The 20,230-nt window shown below is 32.7% G+C and overlaps 1 long non-coding RNA gene across 2 annotated transcripts; it reads left to right on the top strand.

The window, feature by feature from the left end:
- The first annotated feature begins 8,514 nt into the window (after positions 1-8,514).
- LOC139503119 (uncharacterized) lies at positions 8,515-10,014 on the top strand. 2 transcript variants are annotated; one of them, XR_011659030.1, is made up of 3 exons: positions 8,515-8,902; positions 9,253-9,331; positions 9,896-10,014. It is a non-coding gene; the product is annotated as an uncharacterized lncRNA (long non-coding RNA). The 2 variants fall into 2 exon arrangements; XR_011659031.1 differs by lacking the exon at positions 8,515-8,902 and adding an exon at positions 8,931-9,110.
- Positions 10,015-20,230: the final 10,216 nt, after the last annotated feature.

The following is a 20,230-nucleotide window of genomic DNA, read 5'->3' as shown; positions in this document are numbered from 1 at the left end:
AAGCAACACGAACCCCACCAAAAGCTGGGGGTGATCTCGGGTGCTCCGGAAGGGTAAGCAGATCCTGCTACACAACTACTCCTGTTTAAGTGTTTAATATTTATTAAAAAAAGTTTCTTTGGGTAAATGTCGATATAATATTTATAGAAATCCGGATTATATAAGGAAAAAATATCATTAAGGATGTTCGTTACTTATTATTTTGACACAGTTTGCGCACCGTAGTTGAGAACGAATGCCGTAATATACTTTTTATGTCTCATAAAATTTAATAAAATGTGTTTTACTCAAAGTTATCAGATATTCTATCTTACCTTATTTTTAGTGAAAGTTTGATTTTAAAACAATTTTAAATGTCAAAATAATCCAGAATATACGACAATAATATTTACGCGGCATTTCGCCTAATTCCGGCAATTGTTTACATTGACACCAGACGACATCAGAAGACCCGTCAACAGATCGTTTACCAGTATATTTGAACATTTTTTTACCATTTTACGTCAAACTTTTATATATATATCTTAATTAGCCTCCCTAAGGAGAGATGGTGATACCAATACAATATCATTGCATAACACAATATATACAAATTTGAATAGAAAAAAAACACACACGAAAGGAAAAAAAAATAATAATAATTGAAAGTACTTTCAACTTAATTCACATTGTTAATTCGGATTGAGAAAAAACTTTGAACTTAATTCATATTGTCAATTAGGAATGAGAAAATGTTTTGCAAAATCTGTAAACATATTTGACGCATACAAATTGAAAACGTTTTTTCTGCTCACAGTCTAGTTCAAATTTGGTTTCGCATGAGAGTAAAATGTAACAGAAATCTTCGTCATCTAATGATCTTTATTCAATGGGAAGGTTTAGACAGAGATTTCTGTCTTGTCAACAGAAACAGAAAATCGAGTCAATTAGAAACGGTCAGAACATCAGACAAACGGCTCGCACAGTATTACTAGATCATGCATATACAACTTCATATCCATCATCTTCATATAAACAACCAAACTTGTCAAATTTTATACATGAGGAAGTCATAGATGAAAACAATGTAAACATAAAATCAGACGATAGTTGGAGAAATGGAAGAAGGGTCGTAGAACTTTGGGTATTGGCAGATCATCACGCTGAGTGCAAACAATGTGGTCTTCCACTCTCTTTAGAAAATTGTTTAAACATAACAACATGTGACCTGGCTGCTGTCTTGAAAGTTTTATGTGTCAACCAAAGTTGTAAAAACATCAATGTCATACCAACAGGAACAACAGAATATGGGATGTAAATACAAAGTTAGCAACAGTTAAATATAATCATTGCATCCATTCAAAGATGTCTTACTTTATAAATTCTTGATAAGTTGAACCAAACAAGTCTATAAATTAATAATCAGGCTGAAAGAAAAACATATGTGCGTTTCTTGTTCACCTGTAACGTGACGGTACCCAAATTGCACCTATTTTGACAGTTTTTGCACCTACGTTTTTTTATGATCAAGACAAAAATGTCCATTCTGTGCTTATTTTGTAGTCGTATCCTTCTTTATTATATAGGTACACCAATTTAATTTTTAATCCATATGGAATCATAGAAAAATTGGTCTAAACTGACCTCCAAACCATCAATGATTCTGAAATGAGAAGTACCCAAATTGCTTCCATGCTTAAATTCGCATCGTCAAAAGTCTAATAACAGAGCTTTTGTTTAATTTCTTCAAATATTTTGAACAATCGTATATTAGTCAATGCTTACTCTTCATTTTTTTTTAAATGGATACTTGTAACATATTGTTTTTGCTCATTTTAAAAAGATGACGTTTTGATGACGTCGCACGGCGACGCTTCGGTACATTTTGCTTTTGCAGTAAACACTTCATCTGTTGATAAATACTGTGAACGTTTTGTCTTCATCTAAATAGTTTTACCTATGTTGAAAGATGTGCATAGTATCTAAGCATATAAATACAAATTGTTTAGTCTCTAGGAAATCTTGTTTAGATTCCGCTGCTATTTTTGCTAAATAGGTGCAATTTGGGTACTCGGTTCAATTTGGGTACCGTTACGTTAGCTATAATGTACATGTACAATCCCTTATATTTTATCTCTCAAATATGTGTAACATATAATATATTAAGGATATTTTTGACTAAGCATGTAGTGACTGTTAAACTTCATATCTGATATCTCATCCTAATTCCCTCAATCATGTTTTTTTTCCTTAAAAAAATATTCTAATCCCATACCTGCCATATTTGATGAAAAAAATATTGTGATCAAGTAGATGACAAAAAAAATATTCAGAATCTTGCTTTCCCCTAACCTTATACATGTAGCAGGGGCGGATCCAGCCATTTTAAAAAGGGAGGGGTCCTAACTGAGGACAAAAGGGGGGGGGGGGTTCCAACTACATCATGTACATGTCCCCGTTCCAACCACCGGACCCCCCCCCCCTTTTTTGCATCCGAGCCTGTGTAGTGTTAAATTTTGATAAAAATAATTTGATTGAAAACTAAAAAAAATATTTTGCTTTGTGTGGAAAAAAAATCTGACTCGGACAAACAGCCATAACCATGTAACCCTCTTTGAAGTGAATTAAATTGGTTGCTTCCCTAGCAAAGTTTGTACTGTAAATTCAGAAATTATTGTGAAGAAATGTGACAGAGTTGTAAATAATTTAAACTTGCATTTTGAAATATTTTACATGAATTAAAACAGGATTTTTCTCAAAATCATGAAAATTTAAATACCGTTTAAGTCTAAATTAACGAAATTGCAATAATGAATGTTCGAAATAATTTCTGAATTTACAGTAGTTTAAATTATTTAAAACTTTAGTCTAAATGATAAGTACATTTTACAAAATAAAATGCCTTCAGATACATGTACATGTACATACATAAATTTGGGGCTTCAGTCTCTGAGAGAAAGGATTATAATTTTGCTACATGTAGCTGGCAAGCAGACTAGCTAGTATAAGGGTTGACCAACCTTGGGGATTTAGTCAGACAATCATGTACATGTAGATATGATGTAAAAAGAAGGCAAGTTAACCACATATGATAGTTTCATATTTGCTATGGGGACTTTCTTTATAAGTTCTATATAAATGTACATGCACATGTATATGAATCATAATTTTAATTGCACAAGTATACATGTATGTATGGACCATTGTTGGGATGTTCCAGATATTTTCATCAGTCCAAACGGTAGGTATTATTGAAAGTATCAACCTAATGAAACAATCACGTGCCTCTAACAGTAGGAATGCATTTAGTCTATAATGTACGACACGGATAATGCAATTGGCCAATAGGATAACGAAAGGGGTTTGATCTCGGGTACACAATGATAAATTTTGAGAACGAAATGGTATTTTGGGTACTATCACACATTACTGTACACTGCATTTAAAATTTGTATACTTGAATTTACATGTTAAGACAGTTAAGTACTAAGTTTAAATAACCATTTTAATATCATCATTACTTTAAATCAAACTCTACTTACATCCGATATACACTTTAACATCTTTTCGTGGATCGTCCTTTCCTGATCCATGTGTACATGACCATTTCCCATTTGCAGCGGCCTTATTTTGAATTATAACTGTGTAAATTGCCTGATTTGTTGATTTATTATATATAATACTTCCATTTTTATTGTAGCTATTACATGATGTAATATCCAGGAAGGTTTGACCGTAAGCTTGGTCTATACTGTATTGATTTTTTATGTAAATGTTAAACTTTAAATTTGAAAATTCACAAAAGAATGTCAAATTTCCATGTTCACAAGTCCATTGCAGACTTACTTCACTCCAACCATCTTGACCTGAAACAATTGTATTACTTATTAGAATATACAAGTAAAATGTTTTGTGTCTAGCACAACTATCATATTAAAATATGACTCGGTTTGCTTCAAACTATAATGTTAACACATTCATATATATATCAGTTCATTGCACAAAATCTTTGTATGCACTTAAGGTGGTATCAAACACTTTTTCTAAAATGAATTTGGCTCTTTTAATTTTCATAAAATGTTGACCAAATAATTACTTTGACCATTTGAAAAAAATATAAAAATTACAAAAAAATGAACCAATCACTTTCACGGAAAAATTTCATTGGATATATAGCAGTTTGACAAACAATAATTTTGATCATTGAGAAGCTTAAACTTTCCTATACATTAGAACGTGATTAAAACGTTTAGCTGATTTTACAGAGTTATCTCCCTGTAGTGTTAGGTACCACATTAACAAACAAAGTGCAAAACAATGCTTGTAATATGTAATGTTTAAAACTTTATATTAATTATATGTGTTGTCTTATCTCATCACCACAACTTCTTTTATTTGCCCACATCTACATGAATATGGCAATGAAATAACTATAAAGCCAAAATCAGGATTGTTTACCATAGGTTATCGATCCAAATTGTATATATATATAGTCTTAATTCTGAATGCATACATATTTTAATTCGTTTTATTTATTATGCCGTTGGGATTCTATCTTATTTTGTTATAACTCCTATTGTTCGTTTTGTTCATTTGAGTCATTGAAATTATTTCAAATTCGACAACTAAGAAAGGTTTTGTTGTCATGGCATTTTTACAATTAATATAGTGATCACTGTGAATTTCATTGATGGGGTCTCGTTAAGATCATTTAGTACAAACCTTGAACAAACAAAAACAATGTAGAAACAATGCATAACAGGTACAAACAAAATTTGGTCTGCATAATGTCCACCATTGATTGGCTAAATAATTGGTATGTCAAACCCTATAAAAAGAAACATTTATATGTGAGTTTTAATCTGTTTAACATAAGCGAATTTTTAAGATGACCCGTTTATGGGTAGATTATTTTTATATATGATTATCATAGCATAAAAAAACCACATATACCACTATTGAAATACCAGTGTATATTTCTACCATCTTCCTAGAAAGAATGGAAAAATATCGCAATACACAAGTCATAATGGTAGAATCTGTTTCTATAATGATTTTAAACTTTTCTTTTGCAAAAATTTGTAGAAAGTTGTGTTCTTTGCGTGTGACGTCATCAGGCATTTTAGCCTTTTTTCATGCCGTCACAAGACGAAATTGAAAAGAAACCAAGACAAGTTGACGTCATAATAAATTTTCGGTCAATCATTGGCCGAGAACAGATATTTCATTAATGAGTAGAAATATTTTTCTCACACCGATCAAGAAATGAGAAAGTAGCAAAAAGAATAGAGAAGCTACTGCTTTGATTGATAAGTAGAAAAAGTGTTTGTTGATTTGACGACGTCTCTAATTGTGTTAGCCAAAATTAAAGATTGATCGACAACATAGTACAATCTACCACACACGTGACGATTTCAAATTAGCAATTGTCAACTTCACATTACTCATTAGTAATATAACCATTACTCAATCATATAGCATTAACATATCGACTTGTACGCTACGATCATGTATGTTGACACTATACTGACTGTATGAGTTATGAGGAACATAATTTTCATGTTGTCATCATGTCGAAAAAAAGTAAAATCACAAAAAGACTGAATTCCGAAGAAATCTCAAAAAGTCCCTAATTGAATGGCAAAATCAATAGCTCAAACACATCAAACGAATGGATAACAACTGTCATATTGTGACTTGGTACATGTATTTTCTTATGTAGAAAATGGTGGATTGTAGCTAGAATTGGTTGAAAAATACAATGTGCTGGTGTCTCGACTTATTAGTGAGAAATTACCGTGGTCTCAGATCTTTGGATATAGCTAGAATTGGTTGAAAAATACAATGTGCTGGTGTCTCGACTTATTAGTGAGAAATTACCGTGGTCTCAGATCTTTGGATATAGATATATCAGTCTGATCTGTAAATTTACTTATGGGGTACTTTTCCAGAATGTAACATTTTGACTAAGTGTGATTTATCATTATTTGAGTTTTGTATGCGATACAGACTACACGGGCCATGAGTAAACACCTGGTGTCGACCTTTTTGACTCCATGCAAGTCCCTCTGTTTTAATGTGCTACTTCTATTATTAGAGAACTCAAAATATATGTTTGAATACAATCATTTTGATTTTCTTACGAGAAAATTATACTTCTAATTCTGAAAATTGAAATAAAACGCAATACTGGTAGATTATAGAATTGTATAATCATGGTTTAACAAAACTTTTCGGAATTTTGGTCCTCAATGCTCTTCAACTTCGTACTTTTTTTTGCCTTTTTAACTTTATTGGATTCGAGCGTCACTGATGAGTCTTTTGTAGACGAAACGCGCGACTGGCGTATATAAAAAAATTAGTCCTGGTATCTATGATGAGTTTATTATAGACGAGTTGATTATTCCCAGCTGTTAAATTGTGCTGATGACTTAACCCGTTTCTGCATAACCCATTACTCGACATTAAATATCGGTTAAGAGGTCACAAAACATATAGTTTAGATAAAGTTGCGTGCTTGCTGTGTCCCGTGAAACACAAGTTGAATCACAGTCTTAGAAATTGCATCCTGTGTCAATAGCTTTTAAAACTTATTCTCAAAACACTGTTTACGAAGATATAAGTTAAAAAAAACTGATTCCGACGAAACGGAAATCCCGTTTCCAGCATATAATACTGAAACTGTTGTTTGTTGTTACAAAAACTAATTCTGAGAGAACAAAAAACAAAATGGTGGACGAACTGTCTTAAATTGGTTTCAAAGTGCCTACAAATCTGACTTTAAACGTTGTTAAAACTCTGTATACCGAAAACATTGGTAACACAAACAGTGATGCTCGCGTTGAAGCCATCGATAATATTTTAAGCGCAACAGACAGTTTTCCATCTGATACGCAAACTGCTTCAACAGAGACTCAAAACCGTGAAAGCATTGACAATACTTCTTCAGCTACGGAAATTGTTAACACGAATATATTGGTGGCTGCTTTTAACACTATGTCACAATGCGTGAACGGCCTTCATAAATCTGCCGATACCCTGATGACAGAGAAGCTGTATGATACTAGCAACCCGTATAATCTACATCAATGGTACAATTCCAGTTATACCGCACCGTCGATATAAAACACACCGAATGCGTTACCTCATGGATTCAATAGAACAGGAGTTAGTTCTGACGATTTCCCCAGTGTAGACATAGTTTCTAAAGCATTACAGAAACAAATAATACAGGGTAAGGACATTAACTTAGCTTGTCTCCTTATTCCTAGTTGCGAGAGTCCCCAGTCACATACCATTTTGGCAGACGGTATGGAAATTAATGTAGGGAATAAGCCAGACCCGCGTTTAAATCGACAACTAACCATCCAGGAATTCATAAAGGCCTTCGGAAAATTCAAGAGTGTAATGACATATGCTTTTCCAGCTAGGAGATTTGAATTAGACGCCTACGAGGAGGATATCATAGAGATCAGTAATTGTTAAGGTCAGAAGTTCTACGACTACCATAAATTGTTTTTAGCAAAAGCCTCGACCTTTCTTCAAGAGAAACAAATTAAAGTCGATTGGAGCAAAAGGGATCGCGACCTGATGATAGGTGCGGGCGTTGAAATAAATATTTGCAAGCTTTGTCACATGGTTGACCATGACAGAAAATTCTGTCCATTGCAAGTATCAGAGAAAAGCGTATCTACACCACATCTAACGAAAAAATAGCGGTAATTCTGATATTCGTGGTAGGAAGCGTTTTTTTCACAACGGAAAAGAAATTTGCAATAATTTCAATAACATGTCTGGCTGTAATAAAGACGGTCGATGCCTTTTCTTACACATGTGCTCCAATTGTCGTAACTATGATCATAGTGTAACCGCCTGTCATCGTCAATCTTCGCATTACAGTAGCGAGAATAATAGAAGAAACCACGCTTTTAAAAACACTGTTGCTAAGACTGGTACTCCTGCACCAAAGCATAGGTTCGGTTCCGAAAAATGACTATCAAATATTAACTTGTGAAAATGGATTTATGTGCAGGCTTTTTGATACACTTCCATTTTCAAGTTACCGTGTCAGTCCGTTGAGAGTTGCGGAAGGAACATATTCAAAGAAAAAACGACTTGCATGTATATTTGGTTTATCGGCACCTCATCAAGGTGATATTCATTTTAGCATCAATGAATTAATTGACAAAGACATCTGCTCTATGTCGTACGTTAAGATCGACAACGCTATAGATATTATCCTGAAATACGGAAAATATGTCTGGTTATGTAAGTACGACATTTTCAATGCATTTAAAAATTGTCCTATTTTACCTTCACAATGGCCTTTGTTTTGCATTAAATGGGAGGAAAAATACTATTTGTATGTGCGATTAACTTTCGGTTGCCGATCTAGTCCTATTATATTCGATACTTTGTCACAAGCAATATAACATATTGCCACAAACAATTACAAGGTCAATAACATTTTACACCTGTTAGACGATTTCTTAACTATAGATTCGCCACACGCTGACGGAGAGCGATCAACGGCTTTAGGTGTAATACCACCAAATCATGGTACGCCACATCCGGTTGCATACGAAAGTAGGCCTAAAAAAATATTCCCTTGAATTTGACAGTTGTAGAAAATTAACCCTGCATTTCAATGCACTTAAATTTTTCTGAGTCGTAAATATGTATGTTGGATGTCTGAATGCATCATTCTTTTTTTATTTGATCGTCTTATAAAATATTCTGGAACGTTAAGGTTACATAGTTACCAAAGCAAGTAACCAGTAAATACAAGTGTAAAAATTGGGTTGTTTACTTCCGGTGATGATTATTTTCTTATATGCAATGAAATGTAGTGTGAAATTTTCACTGTATCACTGGAAAGGATTAAACTTTACACATGCAAAGTATTTCTTTGGTTGAAATAAAGGTAAATACTGTACAATTTTTTTAAAAGTGTCAATTTAACAAAGACTAATAGGGAAAAATCAATGGTGGTATTACACCTATTTAGGGAAACCATATGTGCACTCGTGACCTTTTTGTACTTTCATTTTTAAAAGTTATAAATAAACCAGTTCATACATTGTAAACATGGACAATTCGGCATGGATTTAGACACAGAAAGCACGTTTGAGGTAAAATTGCCTTGAAATGGGGGTTTACGGGTGTTTTCTTAGTCAAATGGGTGGACAGACAAAGCTGTATTTAGTTTACTGTGTTAAATTTTAAATTACCCTTACAGTTTTGTTTATACAACATGTGAATTTTTTATTTCAGTGTTAACCATGTTCTGAAGAGCATTCTGTTGAAAAATCTTATATGTGAATTGGTCTGCAGATAACACTTCAGCATTAAAGTAAGTATCAACTATCATCATGTTTTTTGTTGTTTTTTTTGGCCGCAAAAGTTAACAATTTGTCATTGTGTCGTCTACATTTTGCACAGACAATAAATCATCTAAACACTTATTTGCCCTGGATTTATACACATCAGATACCAGTCTCACATACTTAAACTTTATAATTCTTACCAATTATTTTTTGTACCAGCATTCCAAGGGACATAACCCTTTTTAAAACATTTTGAGGTATTTTTGTATTACTCTTTTCCCCATTTTTTAATGTAAAATACAAGAAAGTTGACTCTTTGTATAAATCTATTAGAAATATACTGTTATGAGTAAATAAAAAGACCTTGATACCAGTAACAATAAATGATTGACTGAAAGGGAACCGTTATTTGTCACACTAGGCGAACAGACCAAAAACTCGAGTTACACATAAGGGCTTATAGAAACTTCCGTGTAGACTGTTAACATTTATAGAGACAGTTCTTTCAGCTAAAACACTTTAATTATTGATTTAACATTATATTTATTTAATTTTTGTGGGTAAATAATCACATTTGTTTTATTTTTTAGACAAAAGATATCAAGTTTTCATGAAAAAGGAAGGAAGGAGGAAAAATGGACCAAAACAGACCAAAACAGACCTTCAAATGAACTCTAAAAGGTGCAATAAAATTGTTTATCATCTTAAAGTTGTCTTTTGTATTCTATTTAATTGTTTGAATGCATAGATCATGAGTTTATGATCAGATAGTAGTCAACACTGCATTTTATAATGATACACTGAAATGAGCATTTTTCGAAGAAATTAGACTGAAATTGCCGTAGGATATGGCCTTACATTATAGTGATTTTCTCTGAAACTATAGCTCTGACTGAGACAAAACTTGACAGTTATGCTTGAAATAACTTGCAATTGGAGGGAAAAAAATTACATTAAGTTTATTTGATATTTAGGTGTTCTTTAGGTGTAATACCACCAAATCATGGTACGCCACATCCGGTTGCATACGAAAGTAGGCCTAAAAAAATATTCCCTTGAATTTGACAGTTGTAGAAAATTAACCCTGCATTTCAATGCACTTAAATTTTTCTGAGTCGTAAATATGTATGTTGGATGTCTGAATGCATCATTCTTTTTTTATTTGATCGTCTTATAAAATATTCTGGAACGTTAAGGTTACATAGTTACCAAAGCAAGTAACCAGTAAATACAAGTGTAAAAATTGGGTTGTTTACTTCCGGTGATGATTATTTTCTTATATGCAATGAAATGTAGTGTGAAATTTTCACTGTATCACTGGAAAGGATTAAACTTTACACATGCAAAGTATTTCTTTGGTTGAAATAAAGGTAAATACTGTACAATTTTTTTAAAAGTGTCAATTTAACAAAGACTAATAGGGAAAAATCAATGGTGGTATTACACCTATTTAATGATGATGATTTTTAAACGCTTAAATGTTCCAATAGCGATTCACAAAACTGTTGGCCCTGTAACGTGTCTTGAATATCTTGGCATCATTCTCGATTCACAAAAAATGGAAGCCCGTTTACCGCAGGAAAAAGTTGATCGAATTTGTGAGTTTATTTCAAGTATAAGTGTCAAATCCTCTTGTTCTAAGAGAGAAGTTCTACAGCTTCTTGGGCATTTAAATTTTGCCTCAAGAGTTATATTACCGGGCAGGTCATTTTTGTCTTATCTAATCAATTTATCAACCAAAGCGAAAGAATTACATCAGTATGTGCGTTTAAATAAAGAATGTCGGATAGATCTCGAATTTTGGTTACGATTTCTAAAGAATTGGAATGGAAATAATATCTTTTATAATTCTACATATATATCTAATTACGATATGGAAATTATTCACAGATGCATCGTCATCTATAGGTTTTGGTGGATATTTTGGTGGAAAGTGGTTTTATTCTTCATGGCCGACCGAAATAAAAACAAACATCACAAACAGTAAACATGTTGTGGATTTATGAGTTTGACTGTCCCTTTGGTATCTTTCGTCCCTCTTTCAATGGCATTTCTTGAATTGTACCCAATCGTTGTTGCAGCTGTTTTATGGGGCGCCGCATGGAAAACAAAAAAGTGTTAGTTTGGTCTGATAATATGTCTACAGTCGAGATTATAAGGAAAGGCAGATCAAAATGTTTGTATATTATGAAGTTAGTGAGAAAATTAACATGATACGCATGTACAAACAACTTCTTTGTAGTGCAAAACACGTGCCAGGTTTACAAAACGATATAAGTGATGCTTTATCTCAATTTCAGATACAACAATTCAGAACCCTGGTACCAAATGCAGACCCCTTTCCGGAACCGTGTCCCAAAATCTCAGATGTAATATTGTGTTAAAACAAACTGTCGAACAACTATGAACGACATCTATATTTAAAAGGACTAAGGACGTGTATGATATTGGTTTCATGCATTTTAAGAGATATATTATGTTAAATAATGTGACATTTACAAATAACTTGGCCCCAGTTTCGGAGGAAATCCTCAAATATTTTGTTGCCCATTGTCAACCAGTTCTGAAACTTCATAATTCTATCATTAAACTTTATCTCTGTGCAATCAGGTACAACTATTTGAAGGAAAATTGTAGTGATTCCTTAGAACTATATAACGGCAAACCATTTCCTAGGCTTACATTGATCTTAAATTCTGTCAAACGATCTCCAAATCAAGAGAGTAAGGCTACCAATCACTTTTGATATTCTTGGACAAATTATAAAGATATTACGAAATGGAGTTTTTTATAAGTTCATTGACTTCATGAAAGAAACAGCTCGCGTGATTTCTTTCTTTGGCTTCCTCCGATGCGGAGAAATAACTGTTATCAAATCCGAACAATTTGAACCTGCAATTAATTTATGTATATCAGACATTTCATTCACAGACAATGTTGCTAACTTTCGCTTGAAACAGTCAAAAAATGATCCATTCCGTAAGGGTATAGATATTCAGCTACACAAAATTAATAGTCATATTTGTCCTTATCATGTTTTAAAAAGATATTTAGAGATCAGGAAAACGTTTATGTCGTCTTATCAAAACACTGACCCTCTTTTTGTATCAATTGGCAATTTAGCCATGGAAAGAGAATTCTTTATCACAAAAATCAGACATGTTCTTGAGTTATGCGGTTATGATCCTAAAATCTTTTCACGTCATTCATTTAGAATAGGTGCTTGAACCGCAGCTGGTCAGGCTAACATAGAGGCTACTATGATCAAAACATTAGGTCGTTGGTCTTCAGATTGCTATGTACTATATATTCGCACTCAAACAACCTCTATAAAACAAATATAACAGCATCTTGCTGAATCTATTAATCACTGATTATAGTATAGTCAACTTCGATTTTATTGAGAAATGCATGGTTGCTTTATATGTATATTTTGTTTCTTTTATTTACCTTATTATTGTGTTATTCGTTGACTTATTGAAGGAGATCCCGGTGGATTCCTCACTCTAAATACTTGGGGGTCACTCAGACTCATCTGATTTCTCATCATTATTTCGTCAGAGTTTCTTAAAACCTTTTCAAATATTTCACTTATCATTCATAATTTTCATTAATTTTCTAAGCATTTTTCATTTAACATCTCAAACCTCAACTCAACACCTTAAAATATTGTAGCCCATCTGACACTACACTAAGATAACATTCACCAGACAGGAACCTTTAACAAATTTGACTTTAAGATTTGTAACAGATGTTAAAGTTTAAAACAGTGACGCTAATAAGCATATCGACACAGAATAATTTCACAGTTTGATGTCCTTTTAAGATATTGATTGATAATGGGAATAAAATAATTATTACAGAGACTGCAATGTCAAATTCCTCACAAATCATATTGTGCTATTACACGTGTTTAGCAAACTGCATAACATGAGACTGATGGTTTAATCGCCATTGAAACCAGCATCACAGTTTGAATACAACCTTTAATATTAAATTTTACATGATTTCACTTCGACTATTGAACTATAATTAGTTAAACAAGATTATCATGTGGAAAACTTGCGACATTTTCAGATATAAAGTTATCGATTATTTAATTGAATTGGAAGCTTACATGGTTGATTGGTTGTTGGTGTAGTTCCAGTGGCAAATATGTCATGCATATACATGACTGAAAAACATTAACTATAATTTGAAACAGAATTTCGACTATCAGTTTTACACAAACACACAGTGGAAAACGAATATATAAATGGTAGATTATAGAGTTGCATAATCATGGTTTATAGACGGGTTGATTATTCCCAGCTGTCACATGGTTCTGATGACTTTTTTTAACCCGTTTCTGTATAACCCGTTACTCGACGTTAAATATCGGTTCAGAGGTCACAAAATATATAGGTTAGATAAAGTTGCGTGCTTGCAGTTTAATAATAAATGTGTCAAATGAAACACAAGTTGAATCACAGTCTTAGTAATTGCTCCTTGTGGCAACAGCTTTAAAAACTTATTCTCACAAGAATCTCCATCCTACCCCACCGCATGATTCACCTTCAATATTTAGATAAGGGAAAGAACTCAACAAGTGAACCTTTTCAAATATTTCACTTATCATTCATAATTTTCATTCATTTTCCAAGCATTTTTCATTTAACATCTCAAACCTCAACTCAACACCTTAAAACATTGTAGCCCATCGTCACGCAGTTGGTTGGGTCACTGCAACGCATGGGCCGTCAGATGAAGCTTCGCTTTGTCATTCTTTTGTCAGTTGTGTTGTTCATGTTGAGCGTAGTGGCTTGTCAGCTGGTGTACTTTCCACGAAAGAATCGCTTCTTGAAAAGTCCTGGAGCAAAATTATTCGTCAGATAGTTGAGTGATTTCCCAAGGCCAAAAAATTTAATATGTTTTATATATTTAGTACAGAAAATACGCTTTCATTTTATTTAGTGTGATATTCATAATAGATATATTACATTTACACCGTATTTGTTAGTATCAATGGTTCCGTGACAAAGTTATGTTTGAATCTACAGTCTGCTGACACTACATTACGATAACATTCACCAGACAGGAACCTTAAACAAATTTGACTTTAAGATTTGTAACACATGTTAAAGTTTAAAACAGTGACGCTAATAAGCATACCGACACAGAATAATTTCACAATTTGATGTCCTGCGAAGATTCTCATACTAACTGTTTGATTGATAATGGGAATATAATAATTATTACAGAGACTGCAATGTCAAATTCCTCACAAATCATTTTGTGCTATTACACGTGTATAGCAAACTGCATGACATGAGACTTATGGTTTAATCGCCATTGAAACCAGCATCACAGTTGGAATACAACCTTTAATATTAAATTTCACATGATTTCACTTCGACTATTGAACTATACTTATATAAACAAGATTATCATGTGGAAAACTTGCGACATTTTCAGATATAAAGTTATCGACTGATTAATTGGATTGGATGCTTAACAAAGAAATATTCTTTACTGTGGGTTAGCATTCATTTGTCACTATCATATAGATTAACAACTTTTGGTTATATATATATAATTTAGAATCTTCATTGAAGGTGGAACACGAATGTGCAGTTAATTAATTATATCGATGTGTGATTTGAATGCTAGAGGGACATTCTTTGGTACTATGTTCCGATTCGAAAAAGTCAATTCAAGCTATGCAAGTATTGTCTCCCATGAACATGCAGGTTCATAATTTTGTATTTACGTATAGTTATTTGATCTTATTTTGAATTATTACAAAATGAACAAATTCAATAGATTTCAGCTTTTTTGTGTGTGTGTATTAAGAACATTGATGAATAAACATATTATTTTATTAATTTTAAACGTTTAAGATTATTACATACCAATATAAAGAACCGTCCATCATTTTTAAATATTATTCAGTTATACTCATGAATTTACAACACCGACATGGAAGACTCTCTCACAAGGTACCTTGTGTAGAGAGGCAATGTTCTGGAATAGACTTTGCAAGTGTTAAACCTCATACAATACAGAATTGTTATCAAAGGTACCAGGATTATAATTTAGTACGCCAGACGCGCGTTTCGTCTACACAAGAATCATCAGTGACGCTCTTATCAAAATATTTATAAAGCCAAACAAGTAAAAAGTTGAAGAGCATTGAGGATAAAAAATTCCTAAAAATTGTGCCAAATACGGCTAAGGTAATCTATGCCTTGGATAAGAAAATCCTTAGTTTTTCGAAAATTCAAAGTTTTGTAAACAGGAAATTTATAAAAATGACCACATTATTGATATTCATGTCAACACCGAAGTGTTGACTACTGGGCTGGTGATACCCTCGGGGACGAAACGTCCACCAGCAGTGGCATCGACCCAGTGGTGTAAATAGTTATCAAAGGTACCAGGATTATAATTAAGTACGCCAGACGCGCGTTTCGTCTACACAAGACTCATCAGTGACGCTCTTATCAAAATATTTATAAAGCCAAACAAGTAAAAAGTTGAAGAGCATTGAGGATCAAAAATTCCAAAAAAATGTGCCAAATACGGCTAAGGTAATCTATGCCTTGGATAAGAAAATCCTTAGTTTTTCGAAAATTCAAAGTTTTGTAAACAGGAAATTTATAAAAATGACCAGATTATTGATATTCATGTCAACACCGAAGTGTTGACTACTGGGCTGGTGATACCCTCGGGGACGAAACGTCCACCAGCAGTGGTATCGACCCAGTGGTGTAAATAGTTATCAAAGGTACCATGATTATAATTAAGTACGCCAGACGCGCGTTTCGAATACTGTCTAAATTTAATATGAAGTAACACATTAAGGTGATAAAAACGCGTCTTTATAGACACATGTAGACATTTAGCTGTCATGGATACACTATTTTAAATTGTGTTCACATCAGCTAACCTGCAACAGTATTGATCCTGCTACTTGTAAAAGCATGTTTTGCTTTACTATTGTGTATCTGATGTTCAGTAGTTGTCGTTTGTGGTTCATAAGTGTTTCTCGTTTTTTTATATGGATTAGACCGATGGTTTTCCCGTTTGAATGGTTTTACACTAGTAATTGTTTGGGGCCCTTTATAGCCTGCTGTTCGGTGTGAGCCAAGGCTTCATGTTGAAAACCGTACCGTAGCCTATAATGGTTTACTTTTAAAATTAACTTGGGTGGAGAGTTGTCTCATTGGCACTCATACTACATCTTCCTATATCTATCCATTTTTGTCAGAACTGAAAACTTGATCTATCTGCATTACTCGATCCCTAAAGACAGATACATGAAAGAAGTGTAACACCCTAAATACAAACACACATACGCACAAACACAAAAACAGAACACATAGCCATCACTTTATTTAAACTTATGGCAAATAGTTTAGTTAAAATTTTTAATTGGAACCTGCATAAAACATTTTTGACTTTTTTGAAAAAGGCTATAAATGAAACCGAATTATATTATCTCCCCAGAATGATAGAATGTTGGAAAAATTAAACAGAGTTATCTTACATTAATCACAGAGAGGGGCTAGCAAACAAATTTTAATAATAGCTTTATTAACGTTAAAACAATTTTCCACTATAAACTAATGTTACTTTATTCAAATATAAGGACTTTGTAAGTTAAATCTGCTAATTCTATTATATATTATGAATTTTTATGACAGTAGATAAACATGCTATATGGTAGGAAATGCATATTTAAAGATGCATGCAATTAACAAAGCATGTTTATAAGCTTTCATTAAAGTTCTCTCATCAAGAATACAGATTGGATCAACATTATTTAGATTCGTTTAAAGCAAGATAATGACGACATTTCTGAGGCTTCATGCTCCTCTCGTTTTGAGTTATTAGTGTTTCATATCAGCAGCATTAGTCTAGTCAAATAAAAAGTAAGAAACAAACAGACACAATCTTGTAAATGAAAATTCATGATCACCTTTCTTTTTAAAGTTTCTTGTATATCTTCATGACAGTTAATTTTCTGACGGTTGAATTGATGAATTTTTTTTTATCTTCAACATTTGTGAAATGAGAACTGGATTGAAACATCATTCTAAGGGTTAAGGTTAGGGTAATTTCCAACATGTTGAATAATTAACCATCCATTGAGTGTGCTATTAATTGGTCTAGCTAACTGGCTCTACTTTTTATTGAAAAAGATTCATACACATTTTCCATTATTAATAGGAAAAACAAAATTACTATGACATGATTTTCTCTTAACTTTTTGATTCAAGAATGTAACGTCTTAAGTGCTAAACAAAATACGTTCAGATATATTGCACTCACAGTAAAACTTACTTGACGATAATTACTTAGGTATTGTTCTACTCTTTTGGAAAAAACGACTTCCAGCACAGATTTATTAAAAAATGTACTTAATGCATAAATTATAGGTTGTCTAACTTCATATAAAACTTTAGGGTGAAGAGTATCGGGCCTTGCCAACTTGTCTACATGCAAACTATTCAACTGTTTTAAACCATCATAAGCAGTAGCTGTAGTCTCTTAAAGAACAGTATTCATTTCGTTCATATGATAAATTATGGTTAAGCTTTTAAATCAAAAGTGCAAGAGAATACACAACTACAGGAAGTGTAAAGATTTATTTTTTTTCAGTTTTAAAACTAGATGAAGACACATCGAACTTCATTAGCTGTGCCACATCTGTTCTAGTTTTCATTTAGAGTTCACATATTTTCAGAACAACTGACAATCAGTTTAAGCCTCAATTGCAACCCTCCTTTCGTAAGATATCTTGGCCTCACGTATAGTGCTAGTACAATGATTTCTACAGGACGCATAGTACGAGTACAACACTTTACATCATATGATTGTATAATTTACATAGACACACCATTTAACCATAATAGTGAATTACACAATTACAGGCATATACACTTAAGATACCTCAGCAAAAATAATATGTTTTGATTAAACAAATGCAAATGTGATCTTGTTTTGATATGTCATGTTACCTTAATCACAAAAAGTTATGCATAGCGCCTTTTCTTATCTATAATACTAAAATAACGAGGTCCAATTTGTCAGCCGTCATGGGGTAAAAACGACAAATCAAAGATTTCAACTTCATATATAGCCAATATAGGACAATGGTGTTGATTAAAAAATACACCACTCCAGACCCTTTTGTTTTCCACATAATTAAGATTGCCAATAATTAACAAGTTCCGGAACAAATGCGATACCGATACCAATAGTATATTCACCTGTTACCTATTACCTTATCTGTACGTTCCGCATATGACAGGTGCACCACCAAACGGTGTATTTCGCTATATACACGGGTCATAATCACATGGTTGACACTTCTAAATTCAATTATTGTCAAAGTGTTCCCTATTGTAGTATTTTAATCAGTTAGACTTTCAAACATGAGAATACGAATACAAAAAATCTGGACATAAAATAAGGCGTATAGGACAGTTTTCAATTTGTTAGCAGGCATGACGTAAAACAGCGAATCAAAGATATAACTAATAAAGGACAATTCTGTCAACTAAAATCTGTTTTCCAAATAATTAATATTGCCAATAATTGATAAGTTCCAGGTCGACGGGTTCAAACAGACAGATTTTGAAAGTAGAGAAAACTGTGCATCTTATAATCGGCATGACTTTATCAGATGACAATACCAATGCTAAAATAAGGCTTACTCATAGTTATATACTTTAATTCAGTCACGGACCCGCGATATCACGGATGTGTTCTAGTGCTTAATTAATAATTGTCCTTATTCACATAAGGTAATAAATTAATTTCTGTAAACCAAACAAAATTGATTTGTTGTGTTATCATGGTTATTGAGTTGATCTGCTACACACATTACCTAACTAAACGACGCCAGTTCAATAAACAGCTTAACGCAATAAAGATAATCGTCTATAAAAAGCTGCTTTTCATAAGTGAAATATATTGCTCAATTAAAATTAAATTCCACAATCCGGTAACAGCAAATTTAAATAACACCACAGCTGTATTTGCATGCTAGTACCGAAGTAAAGGCTACTAAACTGGTGATACCCTCAGGGACTATCAATCTTCCAGCAGAGATATTGCCCCAGTTGTAGCAAAATCAATAATGGTACCATTTGAACTGCATCAGACAATTTATTTCTCTCTTGTGATGCAAATAGAGAAACAATAGGTGACAATCCCAGACTTATTGAAATATTGGAGAGCTGATACAACCCAAAAAGACCATATTATTTCATTATACTCATAGACAAGCACTAAATAATAAAAGCTTTGTAACTGCTATTTTTTTCATCTCTTTTGCAAAGTAAAAACTGACGTAAAACCACGAATTTTGAGTGTCTTTTGAGTTTGTCGTAATGACACTCTATGAATCAATTATAGTACTTATTACACAGGATCTGTGTTTAAATAGCAAAAATGATATAGTAAGAGCACTTCTTACTTGTTTATTTATTTCAGTTTCTTTACTTAAAAATATAGGCAAAATAATTGTCTTAGTCTGGAAAATGTATGCTCAAAACGTCTGACTAACAATCTGTAACATATTAAAATCCCTTACTCACATATCTTTGTTTTGGGATCTAGAAAAATCCAAAAAAAATCAATTAGTTTGGATCTTATCTGTTACTTGTGTAATCAATTTTCAGATTATTGAAGTTTTAGACGGCGCTCCCAAGAAATATATTTATAGATTTTTTTGGTTTTTGTCGTCTGGTTAACCAATTGTCGTTTAAAGGATACATAGTACATTGTAGAATTTAATTCTTTGTTATTGTGCTTATGTATTATAAAAAAAGAACAACAGTCCTTTTAAATTTAACATTGAAATTGAATAGTAAGTATGCAATGTGACTAAGATTAGCTATTATGACATTGTGTCACTAGTACAAATGCGCAGAAGA

The sequence above is a fragment of the Mytilus edulis genome, chromosome 14 (genome assembly GCF_963676685.1).
Source record: "Mytilus edulis chromosome 14, xbMytEdul2.2, whole genome shotgun sequence".
In the NCBI taxonomy this organism is placed as follows: Eukaryota; Metazoa; Mollusca; class Bivalvia; order Mytilida; family Mytilidae; genus Mytilus; species Mytilus edulis.
The sequence above is the reverse complement of the archived record's forward strand: the minus strand, read 5'-3'. Positions and strand labels throughout refer to the sequence as shown.